Source organism: Triticum aestivum, chromosome 7D (assembly GCF_018294505.1).
Source record: "Triticum aestivum cultivar Chinese Spring chromosome 7D, IWGSC CS RefSeq v2.1, whole genome shotgun sequence".
Taxonomy (NCBI): Eukaryota; Viridiplantae; Streptophyta; class Magnoliopsida; order Poales; family Poaceae; genus Triticum; species Triticum aestivum.
Window position 1 is genome coordinate 233,799,165 of NC_057814.1, and position 12,509 is coordinate 233,811,673.

Here is a 12,509-nt window from a genome sequence, read left to right on the forward strand (position 1 = left end):
AGTACTACTACTAGTAGGAGTACCAGGGGCCAGTTCTCTTAGGCTTCTAGATTAGTAATCCCATAACTACTACCTCCGTCCTGGTTTATTGGTCCCCATTATAATCTGTGTCAAATTTTGATCATAAATTTAACTAATGAAATGTTAGTGCATGTCACATGCACTAACATTTTATTAGTTAAATCTTTGGTCAAAATTTAGCACAAATTACAATGGTGAGGAATAAACCAGGACGGAGGTACTACTAGTAGTAGTTTAGAAGCCCAAATAAATGAGTGAGGCGCCTTAATGTTACTCTCCATTGTGACTAGTCTTATGGGAAAATACGGGGAAGCCGCCAAAAGAACTAGCCCTAGGAGTAGTAGCTAGGGATACTAGGAGTAGTAGCTAGGGATCGAGTGTGTGAGATGAACCGGAGAAAGTAAATGCAAAGAGATGAAATGCAAAAAAGACGGAGGGATGTGATGGTTGCTTGTCCATTTATTTTACCAGGCCACTTATTACTGGGAGTGGTTGGGTTTTGTGATATGACGGCTTTACCGCCGCGCCACGAGCGGGGTGAGACTCCCGTGCAGCGCCGCCCTCTACACTAGTACTACTACATCGGTCGTGGTTTATCCCCCATTGAATTTGACTGAAGATTTAACTGACAAAATGTTAGTGCATGTCAACAAAAACAATATCGTTGGATTCGTATTTGAACATAGTTTTCAATGATACTCCTATAATTTTAGGTGACATGCATCATGATTTATCGTACTATATATAATGTTAGTTCAATTTTTGGTCGTACTAATCTATAGTAAGGTGCCCGTGCGTTGCACGGAAGAGTGAAATGCATTGATCGGGGAGTTGTTTATTTTGACAAAGGATGTGGGGGTCATCTCATGTGTAACAGGTATCGAAAGGTTTGTTCGGATATTATTTCATCTCTAGAGCTCACAAACATCCGGGTGAAATAGATAAAAAAGTATCTTTTGCAAACAAAAGTGTTCAACTGTTCAACCTGCATCCAAAACTTGTGAAGAAATAACTCTTATTGTGCTTTGCAGGAAATGGTTCATCATAAGTCTTTCACCAGTACTGTAGTAAAAATTCATACATGGAAGATTCTAGACTAAACCATAAATGGATACACTTTTATTCATGCGCGATACTCCAATAGAGCAAGATTATGCATGGAAGTCTCCACATGCTTAGACAACGGATTACATTGAGCGAAGACTAATGATCAACATTTAACTTAGTAATGCAGATGTCCAGGTGAACCTCCTTGGAGTCCCGATGCACATTGTTGGGGGTCAAATAATACCATGCATCTTCCATGTCCACATCGGCGGGAAGGTCCCAGCTCGGCAGAGTCCAAGTCAGCTTGACGTAGCCAGTGTCTCCGGCCACGTACCTCCGAGGGGTAGTAATAGTGAGCACGCACCCATACATCGGCCTCGTGTCAGTGTCAGCGTCAGCGGCGTCGCCCCTGACACACACTACAAAGATGTGGCGGCGGCCTGCGCGGGCCTCGCCGGTGGCCACAATCAAGAGGAAGACGTTGCCGTCCTCCTCCGATACTAGCAGGCGGCGCTGATGCTCCAGCGACTCCGGCACGGTGAACGGGTAGCACGTCTCGTACTTGATGTTCTTTGCCAAGGGCCAGTAGTGATCGCCGCACACCTGCGTCAAGTGATGCACGATGTCCGCCGGCGAGCCCCAAAACGGCACCGGGCACTCATAGCAGTAGACGAAGGGCTCCTTGGAGGCATCGACCAGGCCGTCCATGAAACGGGAGTGGCTGTAGGGGACGTTCCGCCAGTTGAATATATGAGCAAGTTACTACGAGATTTACTACAAAATAAATCATGACGGCTATAACAGAGATTAAACTAATCATGCGGACTAGCATAGTAGATGAACAGATCGAATCTAGGACACAGACTAGAAACATGAATTCTACCATGATTTCGAACAGGAAGGACAGAAACACATACGGTGCAACGGGAGCAACACCATTGGCGTTGAGGTTGTCGCCCATGTCGTTGAGGAAGAGGTTGCCGAGGTCGGGGAAGAAGTCGTCGGCGGTGAAGTCGTCGCTGCTAGCAGTCGCGAGAGTGCGCTCCCCAAATTTCAACAGTGCCCGCCGAATGGAGCGCAGGAGGGAGTGGCTGTAGGGGACATTGCGGCCGCCGAATGGAGCGCAGGAGTAGCCCACGAAGCAGTAGATGGTGCTCCTCCCTAGTCTCTATTCTTATCTCTATCTCTACTACTCTTCTTTGTTTTTTATAATATACTAGTTGTAGTTGTCAAATCGAATAGTACTGTGCCGTCCACTGCACGCTCGGCTGAACACGCCTCCTCGCCTCCATCAAACCCCTCCGTTAAACCCGCATGCAAACCGAGAAACCTACTCCGGCCCGCGGGAGGAAATTTGCCGGTTGCCGTTGGAGAATAATAGAGTCACGTCCAATCCATTTGAGTTAATTGCGTGTATGATTCTCCCTCTATAAAAAGTTAATTGCATCCTTAATCTTGTATTCTAAGTACTCTGTGGGTTCCACTGTCAGTACATTGTACATGACTGCAGGCTGGCTACAGATTCGTACAGAAAGTTAAAAAGAAACAAATCCATGACTTGCAGGATTGGAGTTAGCACCGATGGCGGTTCATAGTCATTCCACGCTCGGGCATTGAAGTTTGTAACTATTTTAGATTAGAACACACTACTCCTCCGGTGCTAGTAGTAGAGCAGAGTCCTACTCCACTACTACTCTACTCAAGCAAGTTTGGGCATAGTAGCAGGTACTGTAGGGAGTATCAGTACTGTGATCACTCAAGCAAGTTGTCTGACTTCGATATGACCCTACACTGCTGGTATGTGTCTCGTAAGTCAAGCGGCGTGCTGTAGTCATCATCACCTGTCCACTTCCCGCAACACATATTCGCTTCTCCATCTTTGTCCGCTCTTCCATCCCCGCTAAGGCGCCTCCCCCCTGGTCCGAAACCCAAGCACTAACAATGGCAGAACCGAGCAGCGTCCGCCGAAAGAGTAGCTGGAATTCGCTCCCCACAGAGGTAATCAAGCTCATTGTTTCGCGTGTGGACAATCTCAGTACCATGCCGCTCGCCGCGTGCTCGTCGGGGCTGTACCGTTTACTCAAAGCCCTCAGGCGGAGCTTTTTAAGCCAGCTCCTTGCTTGTTGATGCCGCCTGATCTTCAGAAACAGCGTGTCACGCAGCATAACGATCGTAGGGTGGCGAGCATCAACCCCCTTGACTGTGATCCGATCCCCGTCACCCTCAACTACATTAACGGTATGTACTGGGTCGGCATGAACACGTCTTGGATGGTGCTCGTCGACGGTCGTGGCAGCTGGATGCTCGTGGAGGTCTACACCCGGCGATTGATCCCCCTTCCTTCGATTAACACTGCACTGCTTTGGCACCGCGACCCAGAATACTCGGAATCTTACAGTAGCCAACATGATACCAAGTTTGATTTGCTCAAGGTTGTAATCTGCCAAGTGCCCACAAGATCTGTGAATTATAAAGACTTTAGGCTAATTGCGTTCTTCAACCGCGGTCTCGCCTATCTGACAGGTCACTGCGGTAAGTGGATAAATCTACACGTCCATCGCAGGATCATACATCCTCCATGGTTCTCTGATGCCATTGAACACAAGGGCTTCATTTACGCTATCGACTCCTTCTATGGCTGGACGTATTGCTGGCCTACTCCATTCATCGCTACAAGCGGCTGTTACAGCAGTATGTTACTTTCCTATGATATCATGATGGCTTGCTTATATTACTGTCACCATTTACTAAAAAAATATTCATGCTCATAACATGCTGTTCTTAAGATTGACTACATCAAGAGCCCTTTTTTATTTGACTCCAACTTTTTTTTGAGGGTTATTTGACTCCAACTAATAGATGTTGTAGGCCGCCTTGTGTCCCTACCCTTCCTAATCCCAGAACCTTTCAAAGAAAAGCGGCATGGCAGTTGCAGGTGGTTCCTGGCTCGATCAGACGACGGCGAACGATTGATGATCGTTCACGTACCGTACGTGTTGTTTCACGGAATACAATCACAGTCACTGCAAGGTCTTTGAGCAGGATCCCAGCTTCTCCGGGCCTTCAGGAATTTTTGACTAGAGGTTGGTAAGTAGCCTTGGTACACGCTCTTTGTTTGTCTGACTGAATTATCCGATTAACCAGGAGATAACCGACGCCAAGGATCATGATGGCAGCGCGGTTTCGTTCATCAGGCAAAACTGTGTGTACACAGCATACCATGCGTCTCTGCATGCACCATACCCTGATATGTGCCGCCACACTCTGCAGCCCAAAGTAGGAGAGAGGGTCGCAAGTATCAGACTTTGACCTGCTGGCTGGAGTTTCCCCCGTCAGACACCCATCTGGTTCAAGCCGCCAGCAGTTCTCCACAGCTTAATAAATAGTAATGTCTAACTGAGCCAGTTAGTTAGATGCGTACACTTGGTGTAGTAGGATCTTTATTTAGTTTGATGCATACACTTGTTCTTTTTTGGTAGCCCTTTTGTAATGATGGCTGATGTTTGGTTTGGAAGAGAGAGCCACGTCTTCACTCTTCTGGCCTGCTTACTGCTTCTGTTGCACCCCCAGCCCTGGTTGCTGCTGCTGCTACTGTTTTCAATGTACAATCAGTAGTATATTTCGTCTGTTGGTTGAATAAATGTGTTGTTAGAATGACAAACACAATGTTTTGGAAGTCGTTGCACGGTTCGATCCTTTAGTGCCCCGTACCGTACGTAGTGCATACTATTTTTCGTACGGAACATATTTTCCACTTGTTGATAACATGCAGCCCACTGATGAAGGCCCAATAGAGAAGCCCATAATTAACTGGAAGGGAGGCTCTCACATGAATCCGGCCCAGGTACATGCTCATGGTCCCCTAAACATAAATAAGTAAATAAATAAATAAAGCTAAATTCTCATGCACCAGTTCTTTAAATTCATGATTTAACAGGAGGATATTATTTCCTATGATAGTGTCGTTACATTCAGTCGATATAATTCTTCGCAAAGATAGCGACCAGTCTTCTTTCTCCCAGCATTTTCTTCCTGCAACCAGCGGACCCATGCAAATCGTAGTCAACGTCGTAAATAGATCCGGTCCATTTTTATTTTTCAGTAAGAATGTCCAACCTAGCCCAGCACATTGGCGACAGCACTTTATCCTCCGCCTTGGTGCGCTCGCCGTGGCGCCGCCGTCCGGCCCTGTCAACATAGTTTTTTTCGAAACGGTCCCTGTCAACATAGTGAATCGGGAGAGGACTGTAGTTGTGAGTATGACAGTACGGACCCACCAGGTCCACTCCCGAACACAAGCAAGCGCCTCTTTTACTGCTCAGATGAACCCCTCGTTTTTTTACTCTAATCCACCCTGCTGATATCTAGGACCCACATCATTTTCAACGTATAGTCAATTAACGACAGAATTGCACAACTTTTTTTAGTAGTAATTTGGAGGAGCAGGCTATAAACCGGGTTGTGCGGTCTCTGTGGCCCGTATAACAACATGACCAGCCCAACAGTTTTTTCTTTGGGAAAATAGGTTGCCCAGTATTTTTTTTGAAGAATACCCAAGCTAGGCCTATTTGTTTTCTCCGACTTACTGGGCTGCAAATCTTTCAAGACGAGGAGGGATGCATTCCAGCCTGGCCAAAGAGTATGGTCAGTGTCTGTTAAAAGTAATATCAAAAGGGGTTGAAAATTCGAAAAAAATTATAGCAAATGGGATATTAGTTTCTTTTTTGTTTTTGTTCTTCATTGATATCTTATACGTACTTCATTGGATTTAACATGACATAGTACTAATTTATTTTTAAATTTGTTTTAGTATGGCTACTAATTTTTGGATTAAGAATATTTTGTTCCCCAGCAAAAAATTGTGAATTTTCAAAATTTCCCACATATTTAGTTAATTTTTTTAACCCTGGTAGTGACCAGAAAATGGGCAGCAATTCTAAAAATGGAAAACGGGCTGCAATAAATTCCATATGAATTAGAAAATGAGTAAAAATTATAAAAATAATAGCAAATGGGCTGTACACGCCACAGATTTCGAGGCTGAGTTGTTTACGCAAAGCTTTGTCAGTCAACACACGATTCTAGCAGCAGTGACTGTTGGATGTCCATCCAATGGCCGACGTGCTTCTTCAATCTCTGATCTTCCTGCTCCAGCCGCCTAAACTAGCGCCAACGGGACTGCTTGCTCCCTCCTCTTGTGGCCCGCAGTGATGCCGCGCAGGCTTCCCCAGCCCACCCTACTCCCTCCGCTGGGCTGGCCGCACGCAATCAACTGCCTCCTTATTACGTGAAAAAATGATTCCTCCCACTGACATCTGGGGCGCACCGGTTGGGAGGCTGACCTGTGGGCCTACTAAGTTGACGCGTACGCAGGGCTTGTCAACTTAGTGAACAAACGATTCTAGCAGTAGTAACCGTTGGATTTGAATCGAATGGTCCTGCTGCTTCTTCGATCGCTGCTCTTCTTGCACCAGCCGCCCAAACCAGCGCCTACGAGACCACCTGCTCCTGCCTCCAGTGGCTGGCTGTGCTGCCGTTGAGGCCTCACCGCCCCTACTACTCCCACCGCTAGCCAGGCCCTGCGGCGACGGCAGCCTCACATTGCAGCCGAACCAGTGAACCCTCGTACTCCTCTCCGCGTGGGCATCCACTGTCGCGTCTTCCTCGGCTCCGCGTCGTCCCCTTCCTAGGCCTCGCCGTCGTCCACCGCCTTGGTGCTCTCGGCGCGGCGTGGTCAATGTGGTCAACGACCGACTTCCATCGGAAGAGTACTGTACGTGGAGAGGCTGACAGCTGGGTCCACGGCCGCAGCTGGGTCCTCGGCCACAGCCTAGTTTTTTTGTGATTTGCCAAGTAAGTCGCTTTGTCAGGCCTGTTGGGCTGCAAATCTTTCAAGACGAGGAGAGCTTCATTCGGCTGGCCGAGAAAATGGCCTATCAGTAATGAGAAATGGGCTGTACATTTTTAAAACACATCAAACCGACAATTAGTTTCAAATTTCTTTTTTTCATTTTGAGATTTTAAATTGCATTGATTTTTATGCGTGGACAATTTGTTGGATTTTATATTGATATATATTTATTTTAAAAATCAGTTTGAACGTGACTCGAAATTTCGGGATTAAAAAGAGTTCGGACCGCACCAAAATATGCAAAATTTCGTATAACTTTTTAACCGTGGCCACAATATGGGATATAATGCTAACAAAAAGAATATGGGCTCCAAAAAAACCTTAAGAATTAGCAAATGGGCTGTAAATTATTAGAAATAATGGCAGATGAGCTGTATGCTGTTTTCCACGGATTTGAGGCTTTCCTAAAAAAAAGGTTGACGCACAAGCAGTGACTGTTGGATGTCCATCAAATGGCCGTCGTGCTTCCTCAATCTCTGCTCTTCCCGCTCCAGCCGCTCAAACAAGCGCCGGCCGGACTGCCTGCTCCCTCCTCCCCGCTGCCGGCTGTGCTGCCGCGTAGGCCTCACCGCCCCACCGTACTCCCATCGCTGGCCTAGCCATCCCTCTACTCACCCACACCTGCTGTTATTCTCCGGCGACGGCAGACAAACCAGTAAACCCTTGTACAGTCGTACTCCCCTCCGTGTGGGAAACAACTGCCAAGTCTTCCCTGGCTCCGTGTTGTTCCCTTCCTAGGCCTCGCCATCGTCCACCGCCCTGGTGCTCTCGGCGCGGCCTGGTCAACGTGGTCAATGACCGACATGCATCTGAAGTGGACTGTGCGTGGAGAGGCTGACAGCTGGGTCCACGGCCGCACGCAAGGAAATGCCTCCTGATTACACGCAAAATAATGATTCCTCCACCTGACATCTGGGACCCACCGAAAGGGCCTCTGTATTTCGCGAAAAAAACGTTACCGCCGCTGACAGCTCGGACCCACCAGCTATATCTTCGCACGCAAGGAAGTGCCTCCTTATTACGCACAAAAAAATGAATACTCCCCCTGCTAGCTGGGACCCAGTATAGTGGTAGGCTGACTTGTGGGCCTACTAAGTTGACGGGGACAGAGGGCTTTGTCAACTTAGTCAATATGCACGATTCTAGATCCAGTGACCGTACGATGTCCACCCAACGGCTGTAGTGCTTCTTCAACCTCTGCTCTTCTTGCTCCAGCCGCCCAAACCAGCGCCGGTCGTGCCTCGTGCTCCTGCCTCCCGTGGCCGGCTGCGATGCGGCGGAGGCCTCACCTCCCCCTACTACTCCCACCACTAGCCAGGCCATCCCTCTACTCACCCACACCCCCTGTTATTCTGCGGCGACAGCAGCCTCACACCGCAGCGAACCAGTGAACCCTCAGACTCCTCTACGCGTGGGCATCCACTGCCGCATCTTCCCTGGCTCCGTGTCGTCCCCTTCCTATGCCTCGCCATCGTCCACCGCCCTGGTTCTCTCGATGCGGCGTGGTCAACATGGTCAAGGAACGACTTCCATCGGAAGAGTACTGTACATGGAGAGGCTGACAGCCGGGTCCACGACCGTAGCAAGGAAGTGCCTCCTTATTACGCGCAAAATAATTATTCCTCCACCTGACAGTGGGGACCCACCGAACGGGCCATCGTATTTCGCGAAAAAATGTTTCCCCCTGACTGCTGGGACCCACCAGCTACATCTTCGCACGCAAGGAAGTGCGTCCGGGCAAAAACAAAACGATTCGCCCCCTTGACTGCTGGGACCCACCAGCTACATCTTCGCAGGCAAGGAAGTGCCTGACAGTCGGGACCCACCTGGTCGAAGCGTACGTAGCGTTGTCATTCTGGTCGCGAACGTGTACGTACATATTGGTCGATGTAGAGGCACACATGTGTCGTAGTAGAGGCGTGCACGTAGCATGTACACGTACGTACAACAGCCAGGGTGCAAGAAAGTAAATACGACCACGTACGTACATACGGGCGGGGTCTCGAACACCTACTCGCGCGTACGTATGGCCAGGGCTCGTGTACATGGCTGGGTCGGAATGGAGAAACAACGTCGTCGTCGTGTTCATGGGGAGCCAACCGGCTGGGTCGGAACGGAATGCGTCGTCGTGTTCATCGGGAGGGCTTGGACGGAACATCTGATGGAAACGAGGCCTGGCGTACCGCAGAACGGAGGAAACGGCCTTGTGTTCGACCGGCCACGTTCGAAACGGAATCTTGTTCATCGGGAGGGGTCTGGCGTACCGCAAAACGGAGGAAACGGACCTCCTACGGTCGAAACGGGGGTCCTGTTGATCGGGAGGGGTGTGGCGTACCGCAAAACGGAGGAAACAGACTTGTGTTGGAGCGCTATGGTCGAAACGGGGGTCCTGTTCATCGGGAGGGGTGTGGCGTACCGCAAAACGGGACTCCACGGGATACTGTTCATCTCCACCATCGACCCCCTCCAGCCTCCACGGGGCTACTGTTCATCCACCGTCGACCTCCTCCAGCCTCCACCTACGACTGTTCATCCACGGGCTCCTGTTCATCCAGCCTCCACCGCGCGCTACTCCACCGGCTACTGTTCAACCAGCCCTCTCCACGGGCTCCTGTTTAACCACCCCTCCACGGGCTACTGTTCATCCAGCCCTCCGCCGTCTACTGTTCATCCAGCCCTCCACGGGGTCCTGTTCATCCAGCCCCAACCGGCTCGATCGATCGGGGTCCTGTTCATCAGAGGTAACACCACGGGGTCCTGTTCATCCACCCCCACCAGGAAATGTTCATCCAAACCCCCCAGCAACGCTCACTGTTCATCCATAGGCAGTATCGATCGGCTTCAGTTAGCAGCAGTAGCGAAGGAATCGCTCGATCGTGTTTAGTTAACAGCCATCGATCGATCGCTCGGGTTCAATAATGCGTAGCCTGCAGTGCAATCGCTCGGTTTCAGTTAGAGCCCAACGCCTCGCACCCACGCGCGTGTGTGTACGAGAGAAACGCGCATCGCTCGGCCCCGACCACCCACCGTAACCGGGAACACCCCGATATTTTCCTCGCCCTCGCTTGTACCATGGTTTTTTCCGTCATGGACGCCCCAAAGAATGTCATGCAGCTGCATCTCCGGCCCGCCCAGGACGAAAAGCCCATTTTCTGTCATGATTTTTTGTCATAGAAGTAGGACCCCACCACATCTATGATGATACCGGGTTTTGTCACAATTATCGTCATAGAGGTGTCATAAGTATGACAGAAAAAATATTTGTTCGGCCCAAAATGTCACGGATGTGTCTTTTTTTTGTAGTGCTTACTCTGGTTGTCCTACAAGGTTCGGTAGTAACTTGATCGGAAGTTTCATGATCATCATCATTAGCTTCCTCACTTACTGGTGTAGGAATCACTGGAACTGATTTCTGTGATGAACTACTTTCCAATAAGGGAGCAAGTACTGTTACCTCATCAAGTTCTACTTTCCTCCCACTCACTTCTTTCGAGAGAAACTTCTTCTCTAGAAAGAATCCATTCTTAGCAACAAAGATCTTGCCTTCGGATCTGTGATAGAAGGTGTACCCAACATTTTCTTTTGGGTATCCTATGAAGACTCACTTCTCCGATTTGGGTTCGAGCTTATCAGGTTGAAACTTTTTTACATAAGCATCGCAACCCCAAACTTTAAGAAACGACAACTTAGGTTTCTAGCCAAACCATAGTTCATACTGTGTCATCGCAACGGATTAGACGGTGCCCTATTTAACGTGAATGTAGCTGTCTCTAATGCATAACCCCAAAATGATAGTGGTAAATCGGTAAGAGATATCATAGATTGCACTATATCCAATAAAGTACAGTTATGACGTTTGGACACACAATTATGCTGTGGTGTTCTAGGTGGCATGAATTTGTGAAACTATTCCACATTGTTTTAATTGAAGACCAAACTCGTAACTCAAATATTCGTCTCCGCGATCAAATCGTAGAAACTTTATTTTCTTGTTATGATGATTTTCCACTTCACTCTGAAATTCTTTGAACTTTTCAAATGTTTCAGACTTATGTTTCATCAAGTAGATATACCCATATCTGCTCAAATCATCTGTGAAGGTCAGAAAATAACGATACCACCACGAGCCTCAACACTCATCGGACCGCATACATCCGTATGTATTATTTCCAATAAGTCAGTTGCTCGCTCCATTGTTCCGGAGAACGGAGTCTTAGTCATCTTGCCCATGAGGCATGGTTCGCAAGCATCAAGTGATTCATAATCAAGTGATTCCAAAAGCCCATCAACATGGAGTTTCTTCATGCGCTTTACACCAATATGACCTAAATGGCAGTGCCACAAATAAGTTGCACTATCATTATTAACTTTGCATCTTTTGGCTTCAATATTATGAATATGTGTATCACTATGATCGAGATTCAATAAACCATTTATATTGAGTGTATGACCATAGAAGGTTTTATTCATATAAATAGAACAACAATTATTCTTTGACTTAAATGAATAACCGTATTGCAATAAACATGATCCAATCATATTCATGCTCAACGCAAAACACCAAATAACATTTATTTTAGGTTAAACACTAATCCCGAAGGTAAAGGGAGTGTGCGATGGTGTAACACCCACGATGCGGCTATATCTCCCACGTGTCGAGGCACGACTTAGAGGCATAACCGCATAGTGGTTTTGTCGCAAGAAGGGTCATCTTCACACAATCCCATGTAATGAACAAGAATGGGATAAAGAGTTGGCTTACAATCGCCACTTCACACAATACATAAATATCATTCATACATGATCCAAAATACAATCATATAGACCGACTACGGTCAAAATCCAGATGAAAATAAGACAACCCCAAATGCTAGGTCCCCGATCGTCCCAACTGGGCTCCACTACTGATCATCAGGAAAAGACACATAATAACGACCACGTTCCTCGTCGAACTCCCACTTGAGATCGACGCCATCATCTGCACTGGCATCGTCGGCACCTGCAACTGGTTTTGGTAGTATCTGTGAGTCACGGGGACTCAGCAATCTCACACCCGCGAGATCAAGACCATTTAAGCTTAAAGGGGGAATTGGTGCAAAGAGGTGGAGCTGCAGCGGCAAAAGCATATATGGTGGCTAACTTGCGCAAAAGAGAGCGAGAAGAGAAGCAATGGAGCGGACGTCATCTAGCAATGACCAAGAAGAGGTCCTGAACACCTACTTACGTCATACATAACACAGACCGTGTTCACTTCCCGGACTCCGCCGAGAAGAGACCATCACGGCTACACACGCACTTGGTGTATTTTAATTGGGTCAAGTGACAAGTTATCTACAACCGGACATTAACAAATTCCCATCTGCCTCATAACCGCGGGCACGGCTTTCGAAAGATAATACCCTGCAGGGGTGTCCCAACTTAGCCCATCATAAGCTCTCACGGTCAACGAAGGATAAACCTTCTCCCGGAAAGACCCGATCAGTCTCGGAATCCCGGTTTACAAGACATCTCGACAATGGTAAAACAAGAC